Source organism: Podarcis pityusensis, assembly GCF_964106645.2.
Source record: "Podarcis pityusensis genome assembly, chromosome: 2".
Taxonomy (NCBI): domain Eukaryota; kingdom Metazoa; phylum Chordata; class Lepidosauria; order Squamata; family Lacertidae; genus Podarcis; species Podarcis pityusensis.
Window position 1 is genome coordinate 62,636,625 of NC_138029.1, and position 27,620 is coordinate 62,664,244.

At 41.5% G+C, this 27,620-nt stretch overlaps 2 long non-coding RNA genes across 3 annotated transcripts in view; one reads left to right on the top strand and one right to left on the bottom strand.

Annotated features, from left to right (window-relative positions):
- Positions 1–27,620, top strand: part of LOC308469256 — a 96,758-nt gene that overhangs the window by 34,505 nt on the left and 34,633 nt on the right. The window contains exon 2 of the long non-coding RNA XR_013982059.1: positions 13,102–13,272. This is a non-coding gene — a long non-coding RNA (uncharacterized lncRNA). The remainder of the gene's footprint in view (positions 1–13,101; positions 13,273–27,620) is intronic.
- The window catches only part of LOC308469247, a 100,977-nt gene that overhangs the window by 25,555 nt on the left and 47,802 nt on the right, over positions 1–27,620 (bottom strand). For both annotated transcript variants that reach the window (XR_013982048.1, XR_013982049.1), the window contains exon 3: positions 24,919–25,092. This is a non-coding gene — a long non-coding RNA (uncharacterized lncRNA). The remainder of the gene's footprint in view (positions 1–24,918; positions 25,093–27,620) is intronic.

Genomic DNA, 27,620 nt, shown 5'->3' on the forward strand with positions numbered 1-27,620 from the left:
TACTGTTATCTGTATTGAGAAACTGCAATATAGCAGTCATTTTTGCAGTCATATTGACTGCAGGCATCCACTTACTATTTGGCTCCTGGTGATGCTTCTGCAGAAACAGGTTCAGAGACTCATCAGCCATCTGTTTGTCTTAAGGGGAGCCCATGTGTAGCAGGTTCCTTCTAGACTTATGCCACGGGGAGCACCAAAGCATGGAAATTGGAGCTTGCCGTTTTCTTTCTTTTTAGGGTGGCCAACTCCATGAGGCTCTGCTGGGCTCCCAGTGCGGAATCAGGATAGCCTTTTCTGGTTGGGCTTTTGCACCAATGTTACCCAGGTTTTAACAACATAACAAATGGAAAACAAAAACAAAAAGCAAATCCCCTCACGCTCTGTGAGAAGGCTCAGGCAAGGGATATATGAGTCACAAGAAGCCTCCTTGGCTTTAAGTGTTGAATTACTGCAGTCCCATCAGTGGAGGGGACACAGAAGGAAAAGAAGAAATGAATTAAATCCTTTAACTGAAAGGAAGGGAAGAAAAGGAGTGATATATATATATATATATATATATATATATATATATATATCCCAACATGGCTTCGGTCCAGAATACCTTAGAGATCAGACCATCCTGTCCATTTCTGGGATCAGAAAGAGATGCCCTCCCTTCATCCTATCTAGGATGGATGCACATTGAGTGGGACAAGGGACAGGGTCTTCTAAGTGGCTGCACCCACTTGCCTGGTAAAGTGCAGTTTGCTTCCCCCCCCCCTTGCTATTTTCACCCTAGGGCTATTTTCTGCCATTGTACTTCATGAAGAACCATTCCTTTTCCAACCTACCCACAACTCTCTGAGGCATCAATGTGCCCTGGACTTTACAAGGATTTCCCTCTCTCCCATTTCAGTTTTCTTCTACCACTAGCTGGGCCTTAGAACCAATTGAGAACAAAAGTTTGTAACCAAGCTGGACAAGGAAGTGGTCTGAGTGACTCAATGAGTTCTCAAAATCATCCTGAAACCCAATGGCTTAGCTTGATAATGGACAAGATAATAGGCTACAAATATAAAGGAGAGAAAACATCTGTACATTCTTTCCCCTGAAAGAAGGGCAATGTGTTTTGATTTACTGGGATCTAGATTTAAGTCCCCCATTAGGATATGGCTTCTAACTGCCAGGATCAGCATAACTGTGGGACAGACTGTCTAGAGGAGATGTAGAAATCTCATTCCTTGGAGGTTTTCAAAGCAATATTAGACAAATATCTGGCTAGAACGTCTTAGGTATTGGTTTCTTGCCTCAGACAGGGAGTTTGAGTCAGTGGCTGCATCGGTCCCTTACAAGGCTGTAATTCATAATAATGATGTGTCCCAGTTGTTGTTTCTCAGCAGTGGACTGACCACTGCACATTCAAACATGCGCTTAGACTGGGCAAAGTGCCAGGCATCAAGTCTTAGAGATGCAAATTGTGCTTGTCCAAGCTAGAGTGCTGAGAGAATTGTATCAGAGGCAATGCAATCTCACTGTACCAAATGCAAAAAAATAGTTCACAACATTTTCTTGACCAAATATGTGTTAAGGACCCTGCACTACCTTTTCCCAGCATATGCATGCATTGTTTAAGACATCTGAACCCAATTGCCCAGTCAGTGCCTATACCAGAGATGAGCTGCATATTGGGCCATATGTTGCTGGGGTACTGCTCCCATAATCTCTAACAAGAGTTGAAGTCCAACAACACCTGAAGGTCTGCAGGTTTCCCATCCTTGACCTATGCTGGATGTGTACACACTAGACCTGGGAACTGTAAATCTGAGGGGTAAACTACAGTGCCCAGAATTCTTTGAGGGGGGAAATGTGCTTTAAAGGTACAGTGTGTATACAGCCACAGTCCATCAGAAGTCCTTTAAAGTTGAGCAGAATAGTAGCTTTACATGCTCAACCAAACATCATCAGTTCAATCACTTTATTATCCTTCAGTGATTTATTTAAACCAGTGATAACTAACTTTTTTCAGCTGGCTTCGGATGAATGGGATTTCATATTATTAATGAGCTGCAGATTTCACAATTCAAAGGGGAAAAGAAATGTTAAGATCAATTTGCATAATCAAAAGAAGAAGAATGTGAAGCTGGAAACAGCTTTGTGAGACGATAGGGAAGCCTCAGGAATCCATTCCCTGGCAGATCAGTATGTCTGTATTTGCAAAAGGAGTAACCACATCAACTTGGAGAAAGTCAGAACTGTGTCAGAAATCAAGTGTAGCTAAAGCAGGGTAATTTCTAATTTGATTTCTGGCTGTAAAATTGAATGTATCGGCATGCCTTACTCCTTTGGGCAATTGCTATCATCTTCAACCACACTTCAGTCTCTCTGATGTCATTACAGAGAAAATGAACATAGGAAGGGAGGTCGGGCCATAGATCCCGCTAGTTTGACTAGCAGCAACTCTTTGGTGTCTCAAGCTGCAATCTTTCCAGTATTTTCCCCATGGCAGGTCTAAGAGGTGAGACGCTTTTCCATTGGTGAAAATGCATTCAGACTCTGTGGGATCATGTTGAAAAATGACAAGTGCTTCACAGCCATGACCATTTTGTCATATTTAACTAAACATTTCGTTAACAGTAGCTATATTTGCATCCTTCTTGTTTTTGTTGTAATTTTGTTTGGAAGTAGCCAGGGATGAATTCCTACTTTGTTTATTCTAGGAAATGTAGCATGAAGATAGGGCTAAAATTGTCCTTATTTTTCAGCTAGAAAATGACAGTACAACATCTGACAAGTTGATCTTTCATTTGAAATAATTGGGAGGAGGGGTTTAAGGATTCGTTTGGCATTTCCCACTTCTGCTTCTTGAGATGCTTTAAAGTTAACTAGAGATGCCAGAAACTATATGCGTGCAAAGCATGTATTGTACCACTGAACCATGCTTTCTCCCTGAACCTATGAAGCTGTTTCTGTCCCAGGAAACTAACAAGCATTAGAGGCTAGCCCATAAGATAAATGGGGCTCTGCTCCACTCTGCCCTTCACCTGCTTTCTTACTTAACACCAGGGGATGGCTCTGCTTGGCACTGGCTCTGGCTCCATTTGCTGTTGGTCTCCTAGACTTCCACATTACCAGTCCCAATGGGCACCAGCCATGACTGCTTATAAGATTTTATTATTCATCTTCTTAATTTGGCACTGGATTTCAGTGGGTGTGTGAACTTTGCAGCACTCCTACCCAAACAAACCCATATTTGGGGGAAATATTCCTAAACTAGAATACTACTACCACTACTACTTCTTGTTGTTGTACTAAGACGGGCTGCCAGGTGTCGAATTTAACAGTGTAAAAAATACTGACCCTACCAGTTTTTCCATGTGCAGGAAACTGCCTGGGAGAAGGCCGTTAAAAGAGGACAAAGGGGGACGTGAAGTGCTATTAAGAAAGCTATTAAGAAGGTATAGGTTACTTGAGACAGCAAGGGAGTGGAGCCCCCCTTCCACTGATAGTTAGCAGAGACAAAGCTGTTGAGTTTAGGATTGCAGTTTGCCTGATGTGAGCTGGGAGGGAAAGGTGTCAGTCTGTAAGCAGCAAGCTGGGACAGAGGGCCATGGCTGATTTCTGCTGGCATCCAAGCTGTGGCAATGGGAGTGTAATGCTGTGAGCCCCTCTATCATAGGCTCGGGTTGTATATATGTGTAAATAAACCATAGGTCATAAAGACACCACAGTCTCCTCTGTGCCTCATTTCCAAAAGGAAACACCGACCCTGGGTAAGTGCCTGGAACTCCCTGGATTATCGCACTGCTGTGGGAGTAGCGTGTAAAATTATTGCCTGTTTATTGCCAGTAGGACAGGTTATAACAATTACAAAAAATCAGAATTAAAAACAGTTAAAACAAAAAGATGAGAAAAGCATTGTCCTGAGACTCCACAGTGCCACTGTCAGTCAGCATAGACAATACTGGACAGATGAACATTGTAGGACAATTTCCTAGAGTTGTTTGATAGATGGTCTTGGCCACATCCAGGTAAAACAATATCAGGTAGCAGGACTGGGGAAAGCCATTCTCCCTGAAACCCCAGAAAGCCATTGCTGCCAGAGGAGGCAATACTGGACTAGAACAGAATCGAACTATTTATCTGCACATGTAAACAAAAGTTATCCAGTAAGTACAATGGCAATTATATGCCTCATCTGCCATAGAAATAATACTGTAATAATAAGCATTGGCTACGAAAGTGATGATGAATGCTTTTTCTGACTATGACCTGTTCTTTTTCTGAGATTGTGGTAAATAGTCATCAAACTATTGTCTATTTGGCATCAGCCCAAAAATGGTACATTCAGAAATGCTGGTTACATACTCAGCCCACGTGTTTCAGAACAGAAACTTGAAAGATGCTGGTGCTACATTTGCAATTTTTGAGGGATTAACACCATGAGTATTCCCTGTAAATATGCATAGGTACCAACCAGAGCAGGAGAAGTCACTCTTATTATACAGCCAGGAATCTCTCACAATATCCTGTTGAGGAATTTGCCCACAGTGGGCTTTAAATAGTGACAGGCATACAGGAAAAGAGTATATGAGTGGTGTGGGGATACCACCTAGCTATTTCTGGCATATAAATTGCCCGTGGGCTGAGCTGTAAAAATTTAAGTACCACTCAGTGCTCTCTAGCAGCCATTCATTCCTTTACCGCACACCAGAGCATAGCAAAGTAAGTACCTCTTTGATTCATTCTGTAGTGCAGCAGCCTAGTCTAATGTCTACAGATACATAATAGATTCAAGAAAATTAAAAGTGACATCTCCTTTCCACTCAGGAACTACCCCTTAGTGTTAAGATGCTTTCAGGCAACCAAAATTGACCTTGAATCAGTTTCAGCAGAATTGAATTAAGACATAAATATGGGGGAGCGCGCGCACACACACACACACACACACAAAAACACAAATGTTTTTCTGCAGTGCAGCACTGCAAAGTTTTATTCCATTTTAATGAGAAAGTACTGAAGACACATGGATTATTCACAAATATACAGAAAGACCTTATTGGAAACAATAAGGCTGTTTAAAGACTCCTCGAAACAGGCAGTCAACCCATGGATCCTTCATCTGACTCCAAGGTGGTCACTGTTGTAGCCTCCCACATCTGCACTCCAGCTTTAGCTAATGCCAGCTCTCTCCCCCTTACTCCAAATTCAAACAGAGAAACTGCCTGCACCCTGCTCCTCTGCTGCCCCCACCCCTAGTTCAAGGGTGTTGACTTCTGAAGGTTTGGAGGTAGGTTCCAGGTTACCAGGAAAGCCTATTCAAGTGCATTCTTTTGACAAGTCCCTGACTATCCCCTGAGAACACATTAGCTGAACAAATGATGGCCACCAAGTGTCTGTATTAGTATACTGTAAACACGTGGCAAAATATTAATGTGGGGGCAATGCATATGATCGCTTTGTTCATAAAAGGCTATTATTATTTTTTGCCTTGGGGTTCCTTGAAAGCTTACTGAGGTTCCTCTGTGAAAAGATCATTGCAAAACAATCTGCCTGATGCTGATGGCAGGGGATTATTGGATGAGTTTTAGGCATGTGTGCAGTTCAAACAGGGCAATTTTAAGTCCCAGTGGTGACCAAGGTGAACAAAATCACACATTAGAATGGGGCAGCAGGGTTGTGCTTCGGGCCACACGCCTGAGATTGTGGGGTCCCCCTGACCACACTCCCCAGAGGAATGGACATTGCAAGGGAAAGCCTACACCCATAGACCTCTATACCCATAGACTTTTCCCTTTTGTGGAACCTCAGTCATTTGGAGTTCCAGAGCTCTACCTGCACACAGCTTCTCCCCTTGGAGACTCACACATGGCATCATGAAAAGGGGTTATTTAAGGAGGGTTTATTTATGTGGTTGTCGATATAAAAGTTTCTTCTTTTCAGTAACAAGACAATATGAAATTGAGCTTACACAAACAGGAAAAAAATGCATCATGTTCCTTAGCAAGTTGTATATGAGTTGCAGATTTAAGTTTATTTAATGATATTCACGGTTTATAAAGACCCAGCATAGAAGGTCTGTCCCTTTTGTTTATTTTGCCACATTTCCCCCCTTTGGAATTGCTAATAGGCCACCACATAGAGCTAATCAGAGGGAAATATGTTGGACCACTTACCATATGCAACCTGCTGTTAAATAAGTAATATATCAGTGCAATTTGCATGCATTTTCCTCATTTGCGTCCCTCTCCATATCTTGCCTGACAGTAATACGGCGTGGGAAACAAATCTGCCCAAAAAATGCCACTCTTATCTAGAAGCCTTTCTACTGAATCCAGTGTGTGTGTGTTCGCCATAGTCGCATAATAATGAGGCAAACACTTGCTCAGTACCACTTACATCCGTTCTCACATAATATGCATCACAAAGCCTTTGTATGGAGTCCTGGTGTGGCCTCACAGATGCAATCAACAGTATATAACACATGCTTTGGACACAGGAGGTCCTTGGCATTTATGGTTAAAAGGGGTAGGATGCAACTGATGGGAAAGACCTTTCTCTGTTGGAGACCCAAAGTGGCTTCTGCCAATTGGAATAAACCAAGTGTGAGAAAGCTATACCTCCCATCATCCCTGGCCATTGGCCATGCTTGCTGAGGCTGATAGGAGTTGCAGTTCAGTAGGGGGGGCCACTAGGGGGCGCATCGGAAGATGGCTGACAATAACATCTCTCCGACCTACACGAGGTGATTTGGAGGCTGTGATGGGAGTAAATAGCCTCCCTACCACCACCCCAGGTTTGTGGGGGGGGGACTGCCCTTGCCTGCTGTGCCCTATACCACCCCCGAATTTATGGGGATGGGGGCACTAGGCACAAAGCCCTCCTGTGGGATTTCGGCGCTCCTGGACGCCGTCCCTGATCCGCGCCACTAGCTGCAAGAACTTCAAAAGAAACAATTTGGATGAAGGAATGCACATATTTCAAGGAAGGAGGGGGAGTAAAGACTGCTAACAGAAGAGATCTCTGATAAAACAAGACGAGTCGGAGGAACAAGAATAAATCATGAGAAGATACGCCAAGACACAGTATGGCAAATGACTGATGGGGGAGGGGGGAAAAACTTTCCTTTCTTTCCTTATGTGATTAAACAAGAATCCCCTCCCCTCACAAGTCAAAAATGTTGTTTTAAGGACTTAAGCTGTGGATTTAAGGCTGTGGAGATAAACTTTCGAACCAAAGCATGTTTTAAGAAGAGCGTGGAACATATAAGGGCTTTGGAATGACGCAGTTAAAAATGCTGTCACCATATTGGGAAGTTCTGTTGGAGGTCTTGAGTCTGGGAGGAGAAATAGAGAAATAGAGCTGTTTTTACATTGTGGGTGAAACTCCTCAGAGGGACTTAAGAGCGACAGTTCTGTAATTAATGATGGAAAGAGCGATGTTATCTATGAAGGCGATGATATATGGAAACCATCTCGATTTGAGGATTGGAAGAACGGAAAAATTCACACAGGATTATTATTGGTGTTTATCGGCTTAAGGAGACTATCAGAAGAGATCATAAAGAAAAAAGAGAAAATATATGAACAAGATGTGATGTGGAAACAGCAAGATAAGACTGGATAGAATTATGAACTCTGTTTGGACTGATTTGGACATTAACGCAGTAGCAAGAAGATGATCAGAATCCCCCTTCGGATCTTGAAATATGGGTCCCCCCAATAAAATTTAAAATTCGGCTTTGTAATTCAGAATTTATGTGATGTGATTTAATTTGATTTGATTGGCCGGTTAATAATTTTTTTTTTTTTTAAAGGAGTTGCAGTTCAGTAACATCTGGAGGGCCAAATGGTCCCCACACCTGGAATAGACAATAGTGATCTAGATGGCCTGGTATAAAGCAGATTCCTGTGTTCCTGGTGCAAATTTAGCTCTCCTTACCATTCTTTTTTGTTGCATTTACAGCATGTAAATGTTGAGGGAGAACAGAATACATTGTGGGGGGAGGGGATGTAACCAGTCATGAACACCACCACTGTGGAAAGGTTGTGTCCAACACGGTTGTAAAGTTTAGAGATGCCAAAAGACACTGACACTCTCAGATCATCAGAAAGATTACAATTCAGGCCTTCTCATTTCTTGAGCCCATAATTAATCCACTCATGCATTCTAAGTGGATAAAAAGGGGAATGAAGCTTGCTTCCTGGTGGCATAACCTGCATGCAGCTGTTAACGCCTACTGCTGTTGCTATATTCCCCAGAAAGAAGTCACTGTAGGCATTGCCCACCCTTCCAAGTAATCTCCATATAACTCTAGGGATTTATTATGCATGCTCCTTAAGTCGTCGTCCCCTCCCCCCCCCCCCCGCCGCCCATATGCTCCACTTCTGAACAGAAATTTCAGAACTTCAGAAATCAGGAGCACACTGGAGCTGGATACATATATTCTAAGTGGGTTACATTTTTACCTGTGGAAAGATCAGCACAACTGCTCAGCTTCTGCCAAGCCTCTCTGCAAATCTGGACCTCCAAAAGAAAGTGCTGAGAAAGAGTTATAAATATTTAAAATCCCCCATCCATTCCTAAGCTTGCACAGCAACATACATCTCTCTTTCTTCAAGACGTGCCTGTCAATCCCATCCCTTCATGTAAATGTCATTGGAATATTCAATGCATCCATGGAGCGCAGATTATCCATGGGCCTCTCCCTCTCTCCTGAATCACAATCAACACAAGACTCTGAATCAGAGCAAGTATTTCCCAATAGCCCATTCATGAATCTGACCCTATTTGTCCTTCTGTCATTAAACAGCCAGTGACGTAAAATACTAGTAAACACTCATAAATGATAGAATAATGTCCAAACCAGAAACATAAGGTGACCAATTGGGTTTTAGTTTTAAAAGAGGGCTACGTACTAGGGGGTGATACATATGAAATGATCAGAATAACATTGAGTCCTCTGTAAATTAATCAAGTGAGTTAATTCACAGCGAACATGCATTTGTTTGCTCATCTTCCCCACACCAATTTAGATTACTGCTTCTCAGCCAGTAGGTTGTGGCCCTTGTAGGCAGGAAAAGGCACACCTGCCTGCTCTCCAGATTCAGCAGCAGATCTAAATGTAAGGCGTGGAAGGTGTCTGTGGTGCAAGCAATCTGTCAGCCTTAATACAGCCCCATCACAGTTCAACAAGCCATGGATCTAGGCTGGATGGTGAGGAGAACCAACTTTGTCCAACAGTTTCAAAATCTACTGTAGAGGGAGTCCTGTCTAAATCCTTCACTAAGGACAAATAATTTAAATGCCAGATACTGGCTCTACACAAAGAAACGCACAACAGATTAGAAAAGGATGAACTTTTTGTTTAAGTTTCCCTAGATATTTGGACTTCACTGACCTGATCCAGAAGCAGAAACTCTAGCTGTATTTTCTACATGCTTTAGATAGATTTGATGAGGCATATTGAGAGAATGAATGTCAACTATCACTAAAATCATCTATACAGTTTTTGTGACGTTGCATAAATTGTTTACAACTTGTGTTTCTGAACCATATATACCTCCTGAATTATTCATCCATGGACTTCTATCTGGAAGGACTCTGATGATCATTCACTATGAACTATATATATAGGCTTGCAACACAAAAGAATTACAGGATTACAACTCCAGCAGTGATAGGTAGATTGAAAGACAAACTCATTATGATGATGAAATCTCCTATTCTTTTGCTCAGTATAATGTATTGCTTGTTCATGGCTGATTGATATATAAGTCAGATTAACCTTTAATTCTGAAGTAGCAGGTTTTAAGGGTCAGTGCAGAATTTCACTGTATCCAGCATACTTCTTGGGCATTTTGACTCTTTATCAGCGGTGTCCTATATTTGAACTCATTTTTTTCCTTATACATACTATTGTTTTATTTTAAAAAAACACCCATAAGCCCTTGCCAACACACTCATGGATGATGTGAGTTGTAGTCCAACATATCTTTCATCTTTAACTAAAATGAAAACTAAACAATTCCTATTTTAACCAAATAAATATAGTGGACCTGGGGCCTATTTCACAACTGTATATGGAACAAATATTCAAAGGAAGAAGAAATTTAATTTAAAAATTAACTCCATAAGCCTGAAAAGTGCTAGTCAGGAAGTTGAACATGGCCTGGTTCATGTGATCGTTTAAGACTGTTGCAGCCACACATTCCCACAGATTAGAGCAGAACTTTCTGTGTTGGTAACACACTTTTTAGACATGCATCATTTCACAACACAGTAGTTCAGTTTACGTAAACTGAACTAAACGTAAACTGAACTAAACGTAAACGTAGTTTCAGTATATGTAAATCAGTGTCAGATTTACGTATAAGCTAAACAAGCTATAGCTTGGGGCTTCCAAGAAAATGTAAAGGGGGGAAAACTGGATGTACATTTCCAAAATATAATATAAAAAAACAAATAAAATAAAACCTACATACAGCAACAGTGGCAAGTGGCTTTAGATACCTATTGGGTCCATAAATTACCATATAGCATATATTCAACACAAAAAACAGCGACAATTTGTTGTTGACAAAGGACAGCTGGACATATAAAGGGCCCCATTACCTTCAGTAGCTTAGGGCCTCATCAAACCTAAATCCGGCCCTGGTTCAGTTTTACTAGCAGACTGGAGTTTAAACTAACCCCTTTCCAGCCCTGGAAGGAGCACGGGGAGCATTTGTGCAACACACCTACACACTGTAGCTGACACACTAATGGGTCATGACACACAGTTTGGAAAGCTTTGGGTTACAGAGCCATGCGGGGGGGGGGGAGTAGGTTGCAGGGTGTGCACCACATGCCGAACAGAGCTGGGCTGAGCCAAACATTATCTGTATCATTCAAATTCCTTTCTTGTAATTTGAAGCCATGGGTTTGGAACACATTGGTTTGGGCCACCACAGCAGCAGCAGCAGCAGCAGCAGCGGGAGGGGACCCTGCCTGTCTGCATTGGGGAACAGGGACTTGCTGGCAGCAGCCCCCTGAAGTCTGATGCCAGCTCCAACCCTTGCATCATCTGAACAAATAACAGCTTAATGGTATATTTCATTTCAAGCAAGTGAATTGCAAGCTATGTTTGTGTTTAGACCAAAAAAAGCAGAAAAAACATTACGTTAATATCAGGCAGAAATGGCAACAATGAAAGAGAAGAAGCACGATGAGCATAAAAGGGGAGGGAATACAGTGGTGCCCCGCAAGACGAATGCCTCGCAAGACGGAAAACCCGCTAGACGAAAGGGTTTTCCGTTTTGGAGGTGCTTCGCAAAACGAATTTCCTATGTGCTTGCTTCGCAAGACGAAAATGTCTTGCGAGTTCCTGCGGGGTTTTTTTCCTTTTCCCCCCCTTTTTCCCAAGCCGCTAAACCGCTTATCAGCTGATGGCTAAGCCGCTTATCAGCTGATCTTTAAGCCGCTTAACAGCTGATGCTAAGCCGCTTATCAGCTGATCTTTAAGCCGCTTAACAGCTGATGCTAAGCCGCTTATCAGCTGATCGTTAAGCCGCTTATCAGCTGATCTTTAAGCCGGCTAAGCCGCTAATACTGTAGCGCTAAGCCGCTAAACCTCTAATGGGCTTGCTTCGCAAGACGAAAAAACCCGCAAGACGAAGAGACTCGCGGAACGGATTCTTTTCGTCTTGCGAGGCACCACTGTACAGGCAAACAAAACGCTAAGAAAGAGTATAATATAGCAGCTGCATAACATTCCTTCTATAGACAGCATAATTCTAATTTCATATTAGAGTTCAGCACAGACTAGTTTACTGAATGCTATGGCACAGTGACATTTGTGCTTAGCAACATGTTGTATATTAAATGAAAAGTATTATTAATCCATTAATTGGGCAGCTGGTGTGGGGAGATAGTCTGACAGACACAGAAGCAGCCAACCTGAAGGATTTGTTTCTAACCTGGAGCCACTGGAAGGGATATGAGATACAAATATGCAATAAACAAACAACTCTACAAGGCAGAATTAAATCAATTTGCAGTTCAGACACACCCAACTTTTCACCATGTTATTATTGCCTTAGATTACTATTCCTCTAGTGCCATTTTTAAAGTTGATTTGTTTTTTAAGACCTTAAATCAATAGAAGTGCTGTATTCATATTATGATGAACTAGGCTGCCTCGACTTTGGTGTCTATAGCTACTCAAGTGAATCTTGTTAGATGCACATACAGTAAATGGATAAAAGGTCTCAATTCCACATATGAACAGAGAAATTGCAATACAGTACTGCTGTATCCTATGGAGTTTGGAAAAGCTTCTGCTCAGCAGCTAAAAATTCAGCTACAACAATATGAACTTAGACACTGAACCCCCAGTTTGAATTAATTAAACATTCCCCTATGGAAAGGCAGGTATATTAATATCTTCACATAGCTCACTTTAGACTTATTTGCCCACTTAACTCTGTGACTGATTGAATGAGTGTGTGACAGCTGTCTCCTTGAACCATTATAAGGGTGGAATGTGTTAGTATTTCATTCTCTCATCTCAGGATCATGTGATCCTTATTTACATTCCATGAGCTAATAAAAAACCCAACTGAGTAAAATGTTTTTTTCTCATAAATTGGATATGACTAAGTCCAACACAGGTTCCTTTTCCCCTCCAAGGTGTACATGCTAGAGGGACCAGGTTTCGATCTCTCCTTTCACCATATATATGTCATGCTAAGAACATGTGATATATGAAAGTAGTTTTCCTCTGCAGCATTTTACAACTACAGTACAATATACAGCTATAGATTTATCACCTAACAATGCTCATTTTTACCTCTTGGGTCTTGCTATGAAATTGTGAGTTCCTAATTAGATCTATTCAAACATGAATGTGCATCCTATATGTTAACAGTGCAGGAATTATTTTTTGTTGTTTTTGCATTCCTTGGTTTTAATTGGCTCTGCTGGGAATATATTGGCTTAACATGTTTCATCTGTATGAATAAATTCACCTTTAGAAACAGATTTCCCTTGCCAGTCATTTGCAATCTGTTACCTTTGTGCTGCAAACTGCATAGTGCTCCATAGTATATTCCAGAAGACATTAAACCCAGTAACTATTTTCATCAGGCAGATACTATGACTATCTGGAAAGCTAGAATATGAGTTGAGAAATCAAGAAACTACACCACAGCCCATTTAAGAAATCAGGATACACATTTCAGAAATCAGGATTCTTGAAGAACTATATTGCTGCCCATGTTCACTGGGGAAAAACAAACCAGAATCCCACCCAACCAGGTATGTGACTAGCTCTCTTTGTTCTTAACTTTCTGTTCATGGTTTGTTGGAACAAACATATCACAATTGTTGGAGTAAAACAAATCACATAAGGCTGACGAGGATTGCAGTATGTTTCCTACATGTGGTACTGGGGAGGAGACAAGCAGCCCAGATAGGCACATTCGTGGTAGACCAGTACCTATGGTTTACTGCAGGGATGGCAAACCTCTTTCTGTCCACATTTCATCATGGACAGCCTTCTGGGAGCCACATATCTGTGTTGCGTGGGGCCAGGTATAAAAGTGGGCAGAGCAATGACTCTTACCTTTACAAAGTAGGTTACATTCCAGCTATATGAAAGTCAGAGGTTTCTGTACACCCACCCACACCCACACCCACCCCACATCTCTCCATCTTCCTTCCAGGCACTCAAGGAGGGTGTGGCCTGTGGGAGGGGATGTGGTCTGAGGAGAGTTCCAATGGCCAAATTAAGACCACATTGGGTTTCTGGACCTGATGTTCCCAACCCCTGGTTCACTCTGATGTGCTAGTGAGAAGACATCTGAATGACATGAAAATCTATTTCCCTTCCTCTCTTTACAAGCTGGCTTCTTTCTAGTGTTGATCATGTTTCCACAAATATTTATGCAGATAAGAAGATTCTGTAGCCCTGTAGGTAAGGGATGTTTTAAAAAGAAGATGTAGATGTATTTGCATAATATTCATGAGATTTTCATGTAGCAATCAAATCTGAGGAATAAACATTAATGAATTAAATCCTGGTTCTGGAAAAATGAATGGGTTGGTGTTTTTCTTTTCTTTTTCTTTTCTTTCTGCTGTATGATCCATTGCATCTGTTCTTGGTTTTAGCGAGAAAGGCATGTAAAGAAAACCAGGAGTTTGGGAGGATGCACCCTTTGTTTATGTTTTTTTGTAGTGCAGCAAATGCTTGCCAAACAACTGCCCTATTACTCATACAGGGAGGAATTCCAAATGTTGGTTGAAAACATTTAAAAGTCAAATGTTTTGAATAATTTTTAAAGCCGTTAGATAAGACAAATATGTATGCATCAGTTCATGTTAATAATACATAGATCTTATGTCCAAGGCCTAGTTATTGGAGCAAATGGAACCTTCCCATCAACAAGTGGGCCCATAAATGGAAGTCTAATAAATACAACTTAGAACTTTCCAAACATCCAGGTCAAAGCTAGACAATATAGCAGGGATGGGGAGCCTGTGGCCACCAGATGTTGTTGGACTCCAACTCCCATCAGCCCCAGTCAGCATGGCCAGTGATCAGGGATGATGGGATTTGTAGTTCAGTAACATCTGGAGGGTCATATGTTCCCCGTCCCTGTTATACAGCAATTAGCTGTCATATTCAGTATCAATGACTATCTTGATTCTAGATATGAATAAAGGAGCATAAACTGCTCGGAAATACCTGAGAGCAACCAGAAGGCTGGAGGTTGCCGGCTGTTCTGATCCCTTCCCTCTTTCCACTCAACTGGCCACTGCTTCACTTATCAACAGGGCAGTGACCCTGAAGACATACACAATCTAGCCCTACACATTTGATTGACATGCAAGTTCTTTCCTAGTAGAAATAAAAAATCAAGTAAAATTTCTTTTAGGATACGAGTGAATCGGTTTCATAGAATTCTAGCTTTTTAATGCTAATGAGATATCTATTTGCTTTCTGTACACTAAGCTGTACTATATAAACCCTTCCCTTCAACCTCTTTTTATTGTACACAATTGGTTTGTTTGGGTTTTGGCTGATCAGGTTCACCCTTATGAGTTCCTGAATACATCATGTTCTAAAATGGGAGACAGATAAACATCTGAGTATAGTAGGCAGGGTCAAATACACTCTACTGGAACGTCACATTGGGGTGTGTAGCACACCAAACTCATAATGCTGCTCTTTGCAGATTCATGGTCTCATTTGGAAGATGTTCAATGGAGCTTTCTGTTCTGTGTACTTTCTACCTAGTCATATTGTTGCCTTTGCATGAAAATGAAAATATCAATGTAATACTGTCACTGTTGTTTAGTCATTTAGTCATGTCCGACTCTTCATGACCCCATGGACCAGAGCACTCCAGGCACTCCTGTCTTCCACTGCCTCCCACAGTTGGGTCAAACTCATGTTAGTAGCTTCAAGAACACTGTCCAACCATCTCGTCCTCTGTCGTCCCCTTCTCCTTGTGCCCTCAATCTTTCCCAACATCAGGATCTTTTCCAGAGAGTCTTCTCTTCTCATGAGGTGGCCAAAGTATTGGAGCCTCAGCTTCAGGATCTGTCCTTCCAGTGAGCACTCAGGGCTGATTTCCTTCAGAATGGAGAGGTTTGATCTTCTTGTAGTCCATGGGACTCTCAAGAGTCTCCTCCAGCACTATAATTCAAAAGCATCAATTCTTCAGCGATCAGCCTTCTTTATGGTCCAGCTCTCACTTCCATACATCACTACTGGGTAAACCATAGCTTTAACTATAAGGACCTTTGTGGGCAAGGTGATGTCTCTGCTTTTTAAGATGCTGTCTAGGTTTGTCATTGCTCTTCTCTCAAGAAGCAGGCGTCTTTGTTGTCTATGAACTCTTCCTGGCTGCTGAGAGGTTTCACATAGGGAAGGAGTGTCATGGATTCTACACCCCTCCACAATTCATAGGCACTCAATGCAATGAGCCCATGGATGCAGATCCCCAAACCATGAGAGTCTTCCCCTTCCCAAAAAAGGGGAGGGGAATAGGGGCAGGTTAAAGACTGTGAATGGGGCATCTCCTTACACAGGCCTCCATATGAACTCTAGGTGTGTGGCAGGGAGGAGCACCCTTGCCTATATTATGCTGTGTGAAGCTGTTGGGATCAATGTCAGGAGCCAATTTGTGGTTTTTTCCTAATCCCCTTTTCTAGCAATTAGCAGGAATGACAATATCAGCTGTCTGAGTGTCATCAGTCTCGGGGCCTGAGATGTCACGGAGTGTTTCCACCTGCTGCTGCGTTCTGTCTACCTCCTCATTTTTTCTCCCAACAGAAAAGAAGGAAGACTACAGCAGTATTATTTGTTAAAGGTAGATAAAGGACCTTCAGCAGAGACATCTGACACACAAATTCACAGATGTGATGTGAATATAAACCTGGTGCAACATTTAAAGATAAGCTAGACTTCCCATAATTGCTAGTAGAAGTTCAGAACCAGGTTTGACAAGTCAGTTATTGGCCTTTGCTTTCCCAAGATGTGTAACAGTTTGAACTGGAGATGCCTATGGTCAAGTGGCCCATGTCTTCATATTCCATTTCTTTTGTTGTGGGCTGCCTGTCAAAGCATACTGGAAGAGCAAGGGTCACATAGGGTAGCTTAGTCCATAGATACCTCAGGAGTTTCCATACTTTTAAGCTATCTTTCAGCCTCCATAGGGGGCTTAACTGACAGCTCTTCTCTTCTCCACTTTTCCTTATATGGAATATTGCTGAGTATTTAATAAAGCACCGTAAATCCTTCTTCCTGTCCAGCTGCTTTGCCTGATTAAATATTGCTCTCCTCATAACCAAGTCACAGGGTGTAATCCTGAAAGAGCATTAGTTCTCTGGCTTTACCCCACAGCAGTTCCTCTTTGAGCTGCCAGAAGAAGAAATTATCTAATGGCCAAAGCTAAAACTTTTATGGCTCTATAATTCTTAAGAGTGTGAGGAAGATCTTCATAAGGAGATACAGGCAATTGCTAGAGAAGGTGTATAACAGAGCAATCCTAACCAGAAGGAAGTTTTATTGAATTCAGTGGGTCTTTCTCCTGGGTAAGTGAGGTTAGGATTTCGGCTTTAATTATAAAACAGTGTAATGGACTTCAATTATATTATTCAACTAATTAACTGAAATTAGGTAAAGGTAAAGGTACCCCTGCACGTACAGGCCAGTCGTGTCCGACTCTGGGGTTGCGCGCCCATCTTGCTTAAGAGGCCGTGAGCCGGCGCCGTCTGAAGACACTTCCGGGGCACGTGGCCAGTGTGACGAAGCTGCAGCTGGCGAGCCAGCACCAGCGCAGCACACGGAAACGCCGTTTACCTTCCCGCTATAAAGCGGTCCCTATTATCTACTTGCACTTAAGAGTGCTTTCGAACTGAAATTAGTAGTCCGTTATTTTTGTAAAAATATGATCCAGTTCAATGCTTTTCTTAGAAAATTATTTACCCTTCATAGGGGATTCCAACTTCTATCAGTTGTGGTTTATACATGTGCTCCTATGAACAAGGATATGTTGGGGAAATATTGGGGTTCAACACCCTTTGGGTTCAGCCTGGATGGACAATGAGATCCAGACTCCAAATGTCAGTCGAACAGGACGTTTATTTAAGCCTGTGCAACACAACCTGAACCAGCAGGTAGTTGAAGGGTGGCAACCCAAATTTAACAAAGGCACAAACATTTATTTCCTTCCAAGCAGAGGGGCAGTTATGTCTATATACGTATGGCAGCACTTGCTTTGACTAGCTTCTACTGGTTTAATTACAAGGCATAGCAACTTTCTCATCTTCCCCTCCTTCTTTTGTCTTCAACAGTTATAGCAACAACTCGTGTGTACATGTTGTTCTGTACTTCTCTCATGGTTCTCTTGCAAACAGAACCTTCACATTCCAACCTTCACTTGCTCAACCCTTCTCACACGCATTTCGACTTTTAATTGTGTTATTTCTATAATTTCTGTGACAGACCCATTGAAAGCAACAGATAAATAAAGCATTCCAGCAAACGAGTCATGACTAAAGAAAAGTCCCATTGCTTTCATAGAATCATAGAATCATAGAGTTGGAAGAGACCACAAGGGCCATCGAGTCCAACCCCCTGCCAAGCAGGAAACACCATCAGAGCACTCCTGACATATGGTTGTCAAGCCTCTGCTTAAAAACCTCCAAAGAAGGAGACTCCACCACACTCCTTGGCAGCAAATTCCACTGTCGAACAGCTCTTACTGTCAGGAAGTTCTTCCTAATGTTTAGGTGGAATCTTCTTTCTTGTAGTTTGGATCCATTGCTCCGTGTCCGCTTCTCTGGAGCAGCAGAAAACAACCTTTCTCCCTCCTCTATGTGACATCCTTTTATATATTTGAACATGGCTATCATATCACCCCTTAACCTCCTCTTCTCCAGGCTAAACATGCCCAGCTCCCTTAGCCGTTCCTCATAAGGCATCGTTTCCAGGCTTTTGATCATTTTGGTTGCCCTCCTCTGGACACGTTCCAGTTTGTCAGTGTCCTTTTTGAACTGTGGTGCCCAGAACTGGACACAGTACTCCAGGTGAGGTCTGACCAGAGCAGAATACAGTGGCACTATTACTTCCCTTGATCTAGATGCTATACTCCTATTCATGAGGCCCAGAATTGCATTGGCTTTTTTAGCTGCAGCGTCACACTGTTGGCTCATGTCAAGTTTGTGGTCAACCAAGACTCCTAGATCCTTTTCACATGTACTGCTCTCAAGCCAGGTGTCACCCATCTTGTATTTGTGCCTCTCATTTTTTTTGCCCAAGTGCAATACTTTACATTTCTCCCTGTTAAAATTCATATTGTTTGTTCTGGCCCAGTTCTCTAATCTGTCAGGGTCGTTTTGAAGTGTGATCCTGTCCTCTGGGGTGTTAGCCACCCCTCCCAGTTTGGTGTCATCTGCAAATTTGATCAGGATACCCTTGAGTCCATCATCCAAGTCGTTGATAAAGATGTTGAATAAGACCGGGCCCAAGACAGAACCCTGTGGCACCCCACTAGTCACTCTTCTCCAGGATGAAGAGGAACCATTGATGAGCACCCTTTGGGTTCGGTCAGTCAGCCAGTTACAAATCCACTGAGCGGTAGCATAGTCCAGACCGCATTTTACCAGCTTCTTTACAAGAATATCATGGGGCACCTTGTCAAATGCCTTGCTGAAATCAAGGTAGGCTACATCCACTGCGTTCCCTTCATCTACCAGGCTTGTAATTCTGTCAAAAAACGAGATCAGGTTAGTCTGACATGACTTATTTTTCAGAAATCCATGCTGACTATTGGTGATCACAGCATTCCTTTCTAGGTGCTCACAGACTGTTTGCTTAATGATCTGCTCCAGAATCTTCCCTGGTATTGATGTCAGACTGACTGGGCGGTAATTATTTGGGTCCTCTCTTTCCCCCTTTTTTAAAATAGGGACAACATTTGCCCTCCTCCAGTCTGCCGGGACTTCGCCTGTTCTCCAGGAATTCTCAAAGATGACTGCCAGTGGTTCTGAGATCACATCTGCCAGTTCTTTTAATACTCTTGGATGCAGTTCATCTGGCCCTGGAGACTTGAATACATCTAAACTAGCCAAGTATTCTTGTACTATCTCCTTAGTTATTCTGGGCTGTGTTTCCTTTGCTGAATCATTTGCTTCAAATTCTTCAGGTCGGGCATTGTTTTCTTTATCGGAGAAGACTGAGGCAAAGAAGGCATTGAGGAGTTCAGCCCTTTCTGTGTCCCCTGTTTGCATTTCACCATCTTCTCCTCTGAGTGACCCCACTGTTTCTTTGTTCTTCCTTTTGCTACGAACATACCCATAAAAGCCTTTTTTGTTGCTTTTTTTTTATAAGATATTTATTAAGATTTTTTTGAATATTACAATAAAAAAAGAAAAAGAAAAAAAAAACAAAATAAAAATGATTAAAAACCACTCAATTTTTCCATTGCTTATTTTTCCTTAGCTTGTTTCCCGGACCTCCTCATACCTCCCTTTTTTGTATTCCAGTTCAGTTTGTTGGTTCAGCAAATCCTTACCCTCTTTATTTGTCCTAATCTTTGGTCTTAAAATAGTAACGTTAGATTTTTACCTCTTAACAACCCATTTTTTCATATTCCCTTAAAGCATTACAGCTGGAAACCACTTAATTTCTATCCAACATCATTCTAACATTCATTAATTTTACAATATTTCTGTAGATAATCTTTGAACTTCTTCCAATCTTCTTCCACCGACTCTTCTCCCTGGTCTCGGATTCTGCCAGTCATTTCTGCCAGTTCCATATAGTCCATCAGCTTCATCTGCCATTCTTCCAGAGTGGGTAGATCTTGTGTCTTCCAATACTTTGCAATGAGTATTCTTGCTGCTGTTGTGGCATACATGAAAAAAGTTCTATCCTTCTTTGGCACCAATTGACCGACTATGCCCAGGAGAAAGGCCTCTGGTTTTTTCAAGAAGGTATATTTAAATACTTTTTTCAGTTCATTGTATATCATTTCCCAGAAAGCCTTAATCCTTGGGCACGTCCACCAAAGGTGAAAGAATGTACCTTCAGTTTCTTTACATTTCCAACATTTATTATCGGGCAAATGATAAATTTTTGCAAGCTTGACTGGGGTCATGTACCACCTGTATATCATTTTCATAATATTCTCTCTTAAGGCATTACATGCCGTAAACTTCATACCTGTGGTCCATAACTGTTCCCAGTCAGCCATTATTATTATGTTATGTCCAACATCTTGTGCCCATTTAATCATAGCAGATTTCACCGTTTCATCCTGAGTATTCCATTTCAACAGCAAGTTATACATCTTTGACAAAATCTTAGTTTTGGGTTCTAACAGTTCTGTTTCTAATTTTGTTTTTTCCACCTGGAAACCAATTTTCTTATCCAACTTATATGCCTCCATTATCTGATAATAATGAAGCCAATCTCGCATTTTGTTTTTTAATTTCTCAAAACTCTGCAATTTCAGTCTATCTCCGTCTTGTTCCAAAATTTCCCAATATTTCGGCCATTTGGCCTCCATATTGAGCTTTTTCAGAGCTTTTGCTTCCATCGGTGACAGCCACCTTGGAGTTTTATTTTCCAATGCCTTTTTTGTTGCTTTTAACCTCTCTAGCAAGCCTGAGTTCATTCTGTGCTTTAGCTTTTCTGACTTTGTGTCTATACATGCTGGCTATTTGTTTGAATTCCTCTTTGGTGGTTTCCCCCCTTTTCCATTTTTTGTACACATCCTTTTTTAATCTTAACTCAGTTAAAAGTTCTTTAGATAGCCACCCTGGCTTCTTTAGGCACCTTCCATGTTTCCGTCTCATTGGTATTGCCTGACGTTGTGCTTTTACTATCTCCCTCTTAACAAACTCCCAGCCATCATGAACTCCCTTTCCTTTTAGTATTACTGTCCATGGGATCTCACCCAGCACTTCCCTAGGTTTTATGAAGTCGGCTTTCTTAAAGTCAAGAAATTGAGTCCTAGTATGCTTGGCTGCTCCTTTCCGCTGTATAGTAAACTTCAGAAGAGCATGATCACTCGCGCCTAATGATCCTTCCACTTCTACCCCACTAACCAGGTCATCAACATTGGTTAGGACCAGATCTAAAATGGCTGTTCCTCTTGTTGCTTCTCCCACTTTCTGGACAATGAAGTTGTCTGCAAGGCCAGTGAGGAATCTGTTTGATCTTATGCTCTTGGCTGAGTTTGACATCCAACAAATATCCGGGTAATTGAAGTCCCCCATTACTACTATCTCCCTTCCTTTTGCATGCTTGGCCATCTGTTCCAGGAAGGCATCATCTATGTCCTCCGTTTGGCTTGGGGATCTATAGTAAACTCCCACAATGAGGTCACTGTTATTCTTCTCTCCCTTAATTTTGACCCAAATGCTCTCACTTTGGCTTTGAGGTTCTAAATCTTGGATCTCTTCACATGTATACACATCCCTGACATATAACGCCACTCCTCCTCCTTTCTTGTCTGGTCTGTTTCTCTGAAATAGATTGTATCCCTCCATTATTACATTCCAATCGTGGGACTCATCCCACCAGGTTTCAGTGATGCCTATTATGTCATATTTAGTTTGCTGTACCAAGAGCTCAAGCTCATCTTGTTTATTTCCCATGCTTTGCGCATTAGTGTACAGACATTGAAGTCCATTAATCATTCCCCCATGTCTCTTATTTAAGGATTTTTTCCTCCCACCACTAGGTCTTTCAGGGGACCTGGTCTGTGTACACACCAACACAAGCACAAACATACATGAAATAGAATCCTGGGAACTGAAGTTTGTCAGGGGTGCTGGGAATTGTAGCTCTGTGAGGGGTAACCTACATTTCCTGGGATGCTTTGTGGGGATATGCTTGAAATATGTGGTGCACGCAGTTGTAGTACTGGCTAGCTTCAACACAGGGATAACCAACATGATTCCCTCAAGATTGTTGTTGGACTCAGATTTGGCTATACTGGGTGGGGCCGATGGGAGCAGGACTCCAGAACAGCTGGAAAACACCAGCTGGGCTGCCCCTGCTTTGGTGGCACTGCAGCAATGGCGTTCTAGTGCTATCTGTCCAAACTGTAGTTTAATTCAATTAAGAGGAAGACCAAGGAAGTATTCCACTGCAAATAATAATTGCTATTTGTTACTTTATATTATCCCCCAACATGCAAAAAGCGCTTATTCTTTCCAAAATGATGGAGTGTCTATTTGTGAACATAATGTGTAGCATTCATTGTTTCATTCCAAACACTGATCTTGCAGATTCAGAAATATCAAGTATTCTTAGAGATTAGACTCATCGTCTGTCAGGAAAGTTGCCAATTCGTGTATATTCAGGAAATTAGACATATTTCCTTGAAAATCCACCAGATGGGTTAAGCATGTGCTTGTTTACTAGAGTGGGTCAAACATTTGCCCAGTTGCAACTGCAGACCATTAAGCAACTTCATGATAATTTATTCCTACCATTTCTTTGGGGATTGTGTCATGTATATGTGTCAGCAGCTGTGAGGTCTGTCAAGCTCCATTCTCAGCTATGTGCTCCAGTTCTCAAACTGTTAATTAACTGGTCCAGAAATGTTTCTGTGAGATTTTACATTGAGCTTGAAGTGACAATTTATGCGAATGAAAACACAAACTTGCCAGTCTTAGGCTGACATTTACTGATATATAAACAGGAAAAGAAGTGCTTGCTGCCTAGTTGTTAGTGGCTTTTCATTCTTTCCGTAAGAAGGTCCCTCCTCCAAATGGAAAAAACAAAAGGAATGTACACAAGTCTATAGTGAGGTTAACATACCTCACTATACCTCAGAGAGAATATCCACTTTGATAAAGATATGTTCCTTTTAGGATCTTTTCTCAAAGAGTAATTTTCAGAATTTCACTGACAGAACCAGAGAAGGGGCAAAATGGATTAAGTGGAGGGTTCAAGCTTTATTTCACGTCAGATTTTTGAAAGAGAATCATTCATTCCCTCTAATTCCACTGTTCAACCTTTCGGTGCCATTGCTTAGGAAGTCAAAACGGTACTCCCCCAGGAAATATCAGGGGTTCAGGGGAACCCCAAGGTTCACAGAAGTATTAAAAAAAGTTAGGGAGAAGAAATACCCAATACAGCCTAGTGAGCACTAAGCATGTTCATTGTCATGAGATGTTGTCTTATTGTTGGGAGAGAGGGAACCCAAAAAACCAAACTGGAGGGGAATAGGGTATCTAGAACATTTTGTTACTGGTCCCAGTTATAACAGTACTTTTTTCAGATGAGCATTCTCATTCTAACCATATTTCTCTGAAGGGTTTGATGGAGTTAACATTAATCAAGAATGCATTGTTATTTGCCGGGTTGCATTCATCTTTTTATTTATAATTTATAATTTCTATGAGAAAAGTGCTTGTCCTTCAGGCAACCACAGAAACCAAACAACGAGGAGATGAGGCACTTGTGTGTCGGGCCCTGCCACCACCCCCATTGTCAACCTCCTTTGGCATTGCCTATGCAGAGGAATAAAGCTACAGCTGAAGACAAGATGAGAGAAGGCCCTGAGCACGGAACAGAGGCTGACAAGGCACTCAAAGGAGTGGATGGTCAATCCATCCCTTAGCATCTAGCACAGCACATTACAACTGCTAAACAACAGGCAGAAAAATCATTAAGTTGTCTGCCAAACCTTCAGCAATTTTCAAGAGGTCGGGGGGGGGCAGTTTGGGAACCACTGCCTTAGATAATTCCAGTGTGCTCTTTAAAGTGATGCTTACTTCCTACTGATTTACATGAAAACATCTGGACTCAACATCCTTCCATAATTCTTTCTTGTCTATGCTACAGTTTTTGTTTTCTTGTTATCTATAAGTAATTAAATGTTGTATCCCTTAAGACCAAAAAAACAACAACAAACACTTTTAATATGCTACCACTGCAGCAAGAATACTCTTAGCCCAAAGATGGAAGCAAGAATAAATGCCAACAAAAGAAGAGTGGCAAATAAAATTGATGGACTACGTTGAGCTGGCAAGACTTACAGGGAAAATTTGAAACCAGCGGGACCAGACTTTCCTAAAGTACTGGAAGAAATTTGGGTTGTATTTGAAAGACAACTGTAACAACTTAACATCGCTTGTAGGATTGCAAGAAGTTTTGTAAGGAGGACTATTCAATTTATTGTGAGAAGCATTAAGATTAGCTGATGTAAGATTGGATTTAAACAATAAGCATAGTATTAAAATCCATAATTAGAAAGGAATTCAGAAAACTATTAGAAGGGGTTGATGGAAGCCCTAGGCTATGACAGCCAAGGATTTGTTATGTTGTGTTGGAGATGTTGTGTTGGAAAAATTGTGTAAAATTATATTGAAAAATAATAACACTTTTAAACAGACTCAGCCATCTGGAAATAGTAGGAACAAAATTTTCCCTACCATTGTATTTGCTGTGTTCCTCTCCCTTGCCTCTTCTTCAGTTGGCTGCTGTGACATTTCCCCCAGCTTTATACACTCTGCAGGTGCATTTGACGCTAGGCCTTGCACATCTTTGCATCATCTGGGGGTTGATGTTCTCTCCTTTTAATTTAAGGCTGTTCATTAATTTGTACCCTGCAATGTACAAGAAGGTTAGTCGATAAGGGGCAAATTCTGCTACCTAGAACAAATCTCTTTTGCTTGTCCTCGCATGATGAAGCACTCACTGCCTTGCTGCATGCAAATAGAGTGGACCAGACTTTCGCAGCCAAGTACAAAGTGCAATGATTTGGAACAGTCCTAAGGACCAGGTGGTATGCCACAAATCATTACATGTTGAGAACAGGAACCCCCTGTTGCATCGTTCCTGTGGACTGCAGTCCTGTGCACAGTTAGGTTATTTGTGGCTCATGGGATTCATTGTGATTCAAGCAGCACAGATGATAAATCTTCTCAGATTAATTAAACTTAATATGTCAGAGGTCCCTTGTAGACTATCAAGCCATTTGCCTCATATGGACACTAGAGATGGAAGGATCTGCAAATTTTGGCACTCTGAGTTTATCATTTTTCCAATCTGAAATTCAGTTCTTCACATTTATGTACCAATTTGTGAATTTATTTATTTTTTTAATTCTCTTGAAATTGGTTCATATTATAGTGCAAATTCTCCTAGTAAACACAGTTTTGCATGTAGTTTTTATTATGGTACATATGTTTGCATGCAATTTATCCTAATATTGTTGTACGTTATTTTCACTAATATATTAGTTTTAATGCACATTTCTCCTTAATATAACACTATTTACAGTTCTGTATGCATGCGTTAACCATTCTTACAGATGTTACACTTAACATAGTTGCTTTTTATAAATACTTAATGGACTTTGGTAAGGTAGAAGCTGAGGAACTTAGAGAGATGTGGAATAGGGAATTTGAAGGTATTATACAGTTTAAAAAATAGAAAATTGCTTTAGAATTTATATAGAACGTTTCCTTAGATCTGAAACTGAGACTGATTCAGCAGAATTTTAGTATTTTCTGCCTGCCTCAGGAAGTTCACCACCAGGACCATCAGTGCATAGACTATGGGATCCTAGCTCAAGTTCTGGTTGATTCTTACAGGACCCAGTTGAAGAAGGATTGTTCTAACTATAGGTACATTTTGCAACTCTTCCTGAGCCCAGTTTCAATGCCCTGCTTTACATTGCTGAGTTACAAATATATTGGTTTGGATCCAAAGGTTCACTTCCTCTGATATGGGCAGAGGCATTATTCCCTTCGGAAATATTTCAACCCACTATGTAGAAAGAGAAGCTGAAATCAGAATTTTGTGAGAGACAGAAGTGTGTGCCGTAAGTTTTGTTAAGAATGATATATCCTGTATGTCAAGCATCTCTTTCCAAGTAATGAGAGAAACAGGAGCATTATATTTGGTTCTTTCTATTAGCTGTCTTTGTTAGAAAATCCCTTCTCTAACGGTCATCAGGGCTTAATTAATTGTCACCTTTCTCCAGGATCAGATTTTTTTTTTGGCAGTTTCCCCAGCAAAGCAGGCCAAACAATCCAACTGCATGACAAAAGGCCAGCAATCAAAACGAGAAACAAGGACTTATATTGAGGTTAGATTTCATTCAGATTGGAACTACTGTGACATCTGCTTTGTTTTGTTTCTGGCCCTGGTGATGAACAGCCTGGCAACAGCCTACATAGGTGTCAACTCACAAGCCTCCTTTTCCCTGTTAATTAATGGAGGATCAGCAGGTCCTGACCCAAGACAAATATGTTCCTGAAAGGAGGAACAAGGCTGTTCTTGATGCCTAGTAAGGATCCTATTCTGAACTTATTTAACAAAATGCAGTTATATGACAAAAATACTGACTGACTTAAATGGAGAAAGAACTGGGTTTCTATTCATCTTGGAAACCAAATGATAGGTATCCCTTAACTTTTAGCAAGGCTTCATATGGTTCCTCCTCAGAAGCATTTGTTCTGCATTGACCTGCATAAAGGTCCAGTGGCATAGCGTGGGTTGCCAGTGCCACTGCCAGAGCAACCATGCCACTGAAGCCAAGCGAGGCCATACTGCGTTGCCCACCCACCTATGCAGTGGGGAGCCTAGCTGGCTGACGTGGCCCTTGGCAGGCAAATTCCCCCAACACCCGTGGAGAGGAGTGTCGGGTTGGATGTGCCAGGTGGCAGTCCCCTGATCCCCACTGAAGCTGGTGCCTGCGTGGGGGTGCCCAATTGCCTCAGAATTTTGCACACACACACCCATGATAAGCCACTGTAAGTGACCATCCTAGTGGTGACTTTTTGTTCCACAGCTCTCTGAAACCTGGAGTCAGCTTGGCTTTTGCTAAGCTTGCCACTTCGTCCTTATTTCAAGGAATAGTTTATTTAGCAATACTGAATGTTCATACTAACTACAGAACTATTACGGATGTCACTCTCTGCTATTGCAGGCATAATCTTTATTCAACTGAGCCCAAACATATCAAGGCTTGGTAAAACTCCCCTCCTCAAGGCAACCTGAGGAAAAGAAAAGAAAAATAGTGCGTAAATTCCCATAAAATTAATGCTTATTCCCAATGGCATCTGCCTGATCACACTGTAGCGTGAGGCACATATGTTGTTTTAAAGACAAGATGTATTATGAATTA